The following is an 8672-nucleotide window of genomic DNA, read 5'->3' as shown; positions in this document are numbered from 1 at the left end:
AAAATGTGAGAAGTACAGGCAGGAGCAAAGAAAAGCTAAATCTCATTGGAGTTAGTCAGCGAGGATAATAGAGTGCTGTTACCACCCAAGATTAACCCTCAGCCTATATTCGCTTGCACGCATCCACTAAGAGTGCGCACATTTTCATTAGTCATTATTGTTTTAGATTCCTCTGAGAGTGCAAATATCCACTCTACTCCCCCTTATCAAATCAATATAAACTCAAAGTCACCATAAAAACAGGATCACTCAATGCGTATGAGCTGCATTGTAGGTTGATTATGAGCTGGAGCAATAAAAACACATCTTGGCAGGATTATTGCTAATCTGTAGTGGCAATACAGTACATTTAATCTTCTGATGAGCATGTAATTGGCAATATCATTATTTAGTGCCTTTTATACAGTATACTCTAAGGATTCATACAAAATGATTAAAGCAGTGCTCACTTTTTGTTTGATTTGTGTAAATCAACAATCAACACCATGGAAATCTGCCTCAAGCATGTAAATGTAATTTCTACATTGTGCAGCAATCAACTGAGACAAAACACTTTTCCAGCAAACCCGGCATTAAAAAAAAAAATGTTTGAAGAAGGCAAAATGGGCTTACAGCACTTTTATTCAAGAATGAAACACTAATGCATGATAAATAGCAGTTCAAAAAAGGCTTAAAAAGGCCCCTCTGGACTACAAATAAGTAAAAATTTCCTTGCCAGGATAGCATTTTATCTTTGTCTGATGCACATTTGCCCTCAGTAACTGGGTATTCAAATATTACAAATCCAATATTTGTTAGATAACAGCACTGTGAGCCGTAATCCCATAGCTATTACAGAATTAAACTTTACGACACTAGTATGAAACTGTAGATTACTTAGCCTACTTAGGCATCGCACTTCCATGCATCCTTTGTCTGTTTGTTCACAAGGTTTAGAGCGAGATATTTTTACCCTTTTATTTCCATCAATATCAGAATTGCAGCGCATCTCAGGAAATAACACTTTTTTGTTGTAGTTGTAATCTCTGCACCCATACATGTTGAAATTGTCACTAAAAGAATACGTATATACAGTCAGGCTCTGGAAACAAGCAGCGGCAACCTGATTGGAGATGCACATGAGATGCGTTGCGACATCTCTTTTGCTAAAGCCCTGAGGTGTAAGAGATGAACCAGATCTCCTGGGAGTCAGCTACCTTTAGGCAGCAACATTAACGGGGAAAATTGTGGAGAAAATAATCAAGATTTGGGTTGAAATGAGGACGTTCTGATACATTCCCCACCCTAGGATAGAGCCAAACACCAGTCTCCTGGGCAAGAGTTCTGTTTTCGTTTCATCCAACCCAGATGACGTTGGCTTCAACAATGTGACCTCAGATAACATGGCAGCTCACAAACAAAAAGCCTTCCAGCAAATACATTAGACCCATTCATCTTGCAATAAGAGAATGTATGTATCCTTTTTCAGGTGAAGTAACAGTCACACCACGTCTAACATCATGTGCAAACAGAACTATTCAAATCAGAGGATTTTGTGTGTGTTAGGAGCCATTAGGATCCAAGAAAAGCCCAGTTTGATAAAGACATACACAAACTCAAAGCTGTGGGGGGAAAAAAGGTGAGAGACGTGAGATATTAGTGAAACACTGTCCACAAAGTCCACAAACAAAATGGTGGTGAGCCAGCCGAAGAAATACCTCTCACCAAATCGGCTGCATTCATCTATTAGAGTAAACTTCTCCCAGCACTTTGCACAAACTGGATTAAATGCCTGATGTTCTAGAGTAACGAAGGGCGATAAAAGTAGGTGAAATATCATGTTTGATACCATTTTTATACAGGCAAACACCAATATGTTGAAATCAATCTGAATCTTAGTAGTCAGTGGAATAAGAGCGATTTTTTGAGGGGCTATAGTAAAAGCAGAATCATTTAACCTCTTAAGTGAAAGAACCAGTGAATATATCAGCAAGTATTGATGATCTGAATGGTTTACCTCCACATTAGGACTTTTTGTATAACAGTATGTCTTTAAATCTCTCCAACATGCAGGGAAGTCAAAATTCTCAATCTCTGTCTATTTCTGCAGGAAGAATAAAGGTGCTACAGAAAGCTTTTTAACACGGAAAAACTAATTGCTCAAACTAGAAATTATGTATCTATGTACTACATTGGTCTAATAGCTTATAAGTAAGCAAAAAAAATCGTAATTAGCTTTTTCCCCCCATCTATTTTAAGAGCAATGTTCAGATTTGAGTTGACTTTTCACTGACCTTTCCCACTTTGAGACCCAATGTTCGGGTCATTATCTTGCTTACCACAGAGTTTTCTGAGTGCCAACACTAATTCCCCACAATTAATTGGCCATTGAGAGCTGGAAAAAGTCCTCTGTCAGAGAGCAACTCAGGCTTACTGGCACAAACTCCTCGTAATCATCCACTGCTGATTATGTCTTCTTTTTGTCAATATGTTCAGCTGCTGATAGTGGATACAGCGATGGCTTGTCGCCTCCTCTCGTGGGCCTGGCTGTCATAAAACCGTGTGCAGTGTGAGGAGTGGGTGTGAATGCATGTGTGTGCTCTAACTGATGGGCTCTGGTCATGCGATCCATGCTGCTGTCTAATTATCCAGATGTGATGGATGGCCTTGATTAAATCATGTGAAGGCTGAGACAGCCGCTGCCTCCCCCCCACCCCCCCACCCCCCCACCCCCGACTTTTTCTTTCTGACACACAACGCACACACAGACGCGTAACTTGCGATCCCTTTCGTCTGATCCCTCTTTTTTCTTTCACTGTATGAAACAGGGCCAAGACGGATCAAAACAGATGAGCCCCGCTTTCAACATTGATAAAAGATATCCATGAATCACTGTGAGGGGGAGAAAAAAAAAGAGAGGGAGAAAAAAAACCCGGCAAGAACGTCACACATGGAGAGCTAAAGGCGAAGGAAAGGACAAGCAATGGAGACACTGAGGCAGATTTGGTTTTTACAAACTGATGGCCATTTTAATTCACATTTAACTCTACTCTTACTTTACATAGAAATCAGCCTTACTTCACAGTTTTCAGGACTATTCTTTCACGAATGAAACTTTGTGGGGACAGTTACAAGTGTGTGTTGTGCCTTAAAATATTCAGTGCATGTTCTTCCTCTGTGTTTTTTTTTAAAAACAATTTTTATAGTATTTAATTTTCATTTTAGTGTTCCTTGCGGATTTAAAAAAAACATACAGTTGAGGTAAACTGACTCTAAAATTGCCCTTGGGTGATCTAAAGCTCTTGCCCCCATCACGTCCGCAGCGAGTGGATCTATGATGGCTTTTTAGTTTTTACTCTTCTCTAACCCAAACAGGAACAGCAGAACGTCTCCACCTCTGAGTCTGGTTCTGCAGGTTTCTTCCTGTTGAAATTGAGCTTTTCCTTTCTACTGTTGCCCATATTTGCTAAACTGAAATTGTTGGGGTTTTTTCTCTGGAATATTGCATTAATATAACTATGTTGTACGTTTGCGTAAAGGCAGCATGGATTGGTTACTGCAGCCCGCCACCCACAAGTTGAGAATAAAGGATATAGGACGAACAGAGGGATTGTAGGGACCTTTTCAAAAATCCCTCCGAACAATTTGTTGACTTCAATTCTAAGCTTGAACTATAAGCTTAATGAGAGTCTCCCTGATTGACTCTGTGACTCTATTTTTACTCAATGTTTTTGGCGAGCACTCTTTAATTGCATCTATCTAATACATATTAAGGAGCATAAACAGCAGCTTTTGACAAGCCACTGTTTTCCTGTGCAGCTCAGACATTCAAAGCGAGAGTGAATTCCTTTTTTTTTTCAATTGCATACAGCAGTTTTTGTAACTGTGAGCACAGAGCAGAAATAAAGAGCTAAATCAAATCACCTTATTCCCGCACCAAAGTGCTGAGAAAAAGGACGCGAGGCAGGAGTTTTACGGAAGACAATCTTCAACCTGATTCTCCTTTTCCGCTGCTGATAAGCTGCACTGCAGATAATCAAGGAACACAACTGATAACCTGTTTTAATGCAGGCTCAGTTCTGTTTGTTTCATAACGGGAGACGCAAAGCCAACCACACACGTCCTCATGTTGCTTCCTAATGAGACGCTGACGTTCAGCGCTGCAGAAAGCCCGCCGTTTGAAGTCACTCTTCCAGAAACCATATGTTTACAGCTGGAGGAGCGGGCACAGAGCCACAAACCACACATGTGAGTACAGAGACACGCACATGCCTTCAATAATGTATGCGGAGCCACACACAGACACTCATTCACAAATAAAACATGTGTGGGTGAGGGGAAAAAAATGGAGGGAAGTGACTCATTTAAGTGTCAACAATTAAAACCTTTTCAGTGAGTTCACCCTGCTGTTATTGTTTCTGAAGTAAGCGGCCATAAATCCTGAAGTGGAAATCTTGGTGGCAGCCATCTGCTATATTATTTACTCTTTGAATGTAAAAACCTAAGATCAAATGGTCTGTAACATTCGAGTAGTCTAAATCAATTGCAACAGAGTTTTTGATGTGAAAACTTGTCAAGATGAGAATAAACATGGAGGGTTTCAATTTTGCGTTCTGCTGAAAAAACTAAACTTGCTTTAAGGGCAAAGGTCACTTGATTGAGGTTGAAGAAAGTGCTCAAAATGCTTTCATTTGACTCAAAGGACGTGTGTAAAGAAAGAAAAAACTTTGGCAAATGTGAATGTCTGATTTGAACCTCTTGAATTAAAAATTTTTGTTCTGAATTGTACTCAAATACAAGAGTATCTCATTGAAATAGCTTCATAAGTAATTACAAATGACACGCAAAATTGTTCAAGGCAAAAAGACTTATTCTTATGAAATGGAAAGTCTTAGCACTCAACCATTATTGATTTTTATTATTCATCTGCACCTTTGCCACTAAAACAATAAATACTCGAGTACAGACACCTGAAACAGCTCCATTAGTACAGTAACAATGTACAATCCTTTCTTATTTGCCACCTTATAGGCTACAATAGGCCCATAGACGTCAGTTAATCAAGTCCTAGGGTCATCTCTCAGATTCAGAAGGTAAAATTTATAGTGACCTCTAGTGGCAGTGGTAATTATGACAAAAGCAATGCAGTTAAACTTGGCCTTTATCTTCTCTAAGCTGAAATACTACAATCAGAAGAGTGTTAAAAACTTAGTCCAGAAAAACACAACAGCACCAGTCTTGTTTTCCCTCCGTGCAGTAAAGGATCTGTCTCCTCACCTACCAGTGCACTTACCCTTACCTCACCCCTTCAAGGAACTTCCAACCCCATGTGCTGTAAGACAATTCCTCTGTTCCAGTACATCATCTCACCTCCACTACTAAACTCAACACCATGAGCCTTAACTACAGACTGTAGAGTCCTTCAGAAAAGGTCTCAAAACCATTCTCTTTTGTACTTTTCAGGAGGTTGATTGAATTTTAATTGAATTTACAATTTTTATTACCATGCTTACTGGTTGGTTTTTTTTATTGTTGTGGTTCTTGCCAATATAGATTCTCTTCTCTGGGATGGATGAAAGAAACTGAACATAACCAAGCCACTTTCACTGGCTTAGTTATGTACCTACAAATATTTTGCACATTATTATATTGACAAAAATGATCCCAAAAATAATCATCAGATGACAAGAAGATTCGGCGGCGAGCCAGGATTTGTACCTGGCAGAACATAGAGAAACACTTCTGATAGCTGTTGGTTAAAGGCTGTGCACGCTCAAACATCTGCTTTCTCTTGGGGGCTGACTGGAGCTTTCCTGAGATTTAAACGAGCCCACCAGAAGTCTGCGTGCTAAAAGTGTAGCCCCATTAAGGCTAATCTCTGTGATTACGGCTCCCCATTCAGTGTTGACCAGGTGGATTTGTCTCTTCCTTTGCTGCAGACATTTCGCCTTATCAGAGAATAAAAAGCACAGCTGTCACTAATAACATAAATACGGGATCCATTCTTTCTATTCACGTGTTCTCTTGTAGTGTATTGGATTGATGGGTAAATGTGACCATTACTTTATTGAAAATGGAATGTTTGTTATCCTAAAGTGGAAAAAAAAAAAAAAACACAAAGGACAATCTGAGAAGTGTTGGTCAAGCATAGCCTGTACACTGCCACCGTCTTAATGTCAAAGCAAATTAGAAAGTAAAAACTGCAGCATGGGAGCCAAGAGTGACTCAAGCTTTTGGCAGTCCAAACACACAAGACTAATCTGCCTGTTACTGGAACCAATGCTGGGAAGTAATTAAGACCTAAAACTGTCTTTATCTTTGTCCAAATTGCTTGTCAGACGGTTGAAAAGCTCTAAAAACTATTTCCTTTCACACATTTGTAACATACGTTTTTCAGATTTCATTCCAAGGCAAGTCAATCTGAAATTGAATCGACTTCACACCATGGTCTCTTTAACACAAATATACTGGTTTGAGCCTGTTGCACCTTTATGACGACGGCTCAGCCTGTGCGGATGGCACAGAAAGGGAATGAATTTGTTGCAGCACCTTTCATGGCTGCAGGGGTTACAGTTATTACAGGCGCAGCTAATGCAAGAGGGGCTTGTGTGAATGGGTAAAGCTGGCATACGCTGCGAATAAGTCATGCTACTGGCTATTAGAGATCTGACAAACACAAATCTCACGAGAACTCTGTGCAAATCACTAAAAACCAGCGGTGAAGGGAATTTGTCACAATGCTGTTGTGTTAAAATGATTAACTTGCCATGCTTTGTGTTTGAACCCCCGACTCTGGTTTACTAAGATTTGTGTGCATTAGGCTGGTGATCAATAAAGAATAACACCACAAGTGACATCAAGTACAAACAGGAGTATTCAAATGAGAGTTTCCCCTGCTTTAGACCTTGTTTACACAAGAACTGGAAATGGTGTCCTTTCCCTGTTTTGTTTGCAGGAGTTTGCCATGGAGCGATTGCATGAAGCGCTCAGCCCCGACGAGCACAAAATGAAATGTGATACCACGGAGTTGGGAGTATTGCTCGAGTGAGTTAATAAACAAATCGGAGCGTTAAGGCAAATAAATGTGAGTTTGACTGAAAAAAAAAAAAAAAAGGCGATCTGGGAGATGATCTGTAACAAAATCAAAGCTGTGTGAAACGGAAGAGCAACAGAAGAGTCTGAGAAAAGATGCCAAAACCTACAAAGGGGTACAACGCAGAAAATATCTTGTATTAAAGTCTCCAAATAAAAGTCAACTATAGGGAAATGCATCCCACCGCAATAACAGCAACATTTCTACTGAAGGCTGAGGATACCTGGACCTTCTTTACAACTGCGTTAAAAAAAGACACAATCATAAACAATGCAAATGTTATATTAATGTGTTTGAGTGAACCACCAAAAGCAACACTACTACTACTACTACTACTACTACTACTACTACTTCTGCTACTACTACCAGTACCAGAATGAAACCTTCATGACCCATTATATGTTTTTAATGATGACAGACAAATTGTTGCTCTATTGTTTTGAGTTTTTTGCTTCAGGAAAGTTTTGCCTTTACACGACAATGTTGAAAAGGATGTAGTTAGCACGCTCGGCCACAGGTTGGCACTGTGGGTTGTTTTTGTAATGAAACCACACACATGCAAGCAAAAAATGATATGCTATAAACATTACCAATGGCGAACACATGCACATTCGTATGGATAGATGATGAACTTGTATTGCTATTATGAGTGACCCTCAACTATAAAACTACCAAGTCCCAGGAGAATATTGACTGGGAGTCGTGACACTCTGGAGGCCACCATGTTTGATGCTGTACATCTATTGTACGTCTGTACACTATTTACTACGGCCGTGGAGCTCACACGCAGAAGCGGCCTTTCAAAAAGTTCAGTTTTCCTCAGACAGAGTCAGAATTTTTTCTAAAAGTTCCATCTTTGCAGCTGTTTTCAAAAAAGTTCTGTTTTCTGTGACTCCTAGCTCCGTCGTCGAATAAACAGATGCTGAAAACACAAGGAAAGTTTTCTGTTTTCACTTGAAAACGTTGTGTAAATGGAGCCTTGGCATGGCTACTAGCCATTCGCCAACATTCCTCACAAACAGATTTTCCAGACGTGCGGTGAGTGTGTAAATGCAGACAGAAAAGGCCCCATGGAGGAACCGATGGGCAGAAGCAGAGGACATGTCTCTGAAGTGACGGACACCGCAGAAGATGTCACATTGTAGATTACATCTTACATAATACACACCTGTCACAAGTAAATAAACGGCACATTCAACCTGACAGCACTGACAGCCACGGCATCTCGCTTTGGCAACAGTGCAAGGCCCTTTTGGCTGACAGCATTTTGATGCATCTGTGATTTCACTTGAATAGGGGATCACAGCCAGCCCAGCCCCACTATCCCATCAGAGAAAATGCACATATACACAGGGCATTTAGTCTTTAAGTGGTCCTCTCTATCACTATAATTAAATGGAGACGTCAGTGCTTTGTATTGGCTGGTCTGGCGTGTCTGGACCAAAAGAAAAAAGACCAAAGCATTGTATGACTGGCTTAGCCGAGGTGGCGATGGATAAATAGGTGAGCGGCAAACGTAAATAAATGCAAAGATGAATGGTTGGAGAGGTGGATGGATGGAAAACAGATAAGTGGTTTTAGCTAATCGAGACGAGGGAAA

This window comes from Lipophrys pholis (genome assembly GCF_963383615.2).
Source record: "Lipophrys pholis genome assembly, chromosome: 17".
Lineage (NCBI taxonomy): Eukaryota > Metazoa > Chordata > Actinopteri > Blenniiformes > Blenniidae > Lipophrys > Lipophrys pholis.
This window is presented reverse-complemented; position numbering follows the sequence as displayed.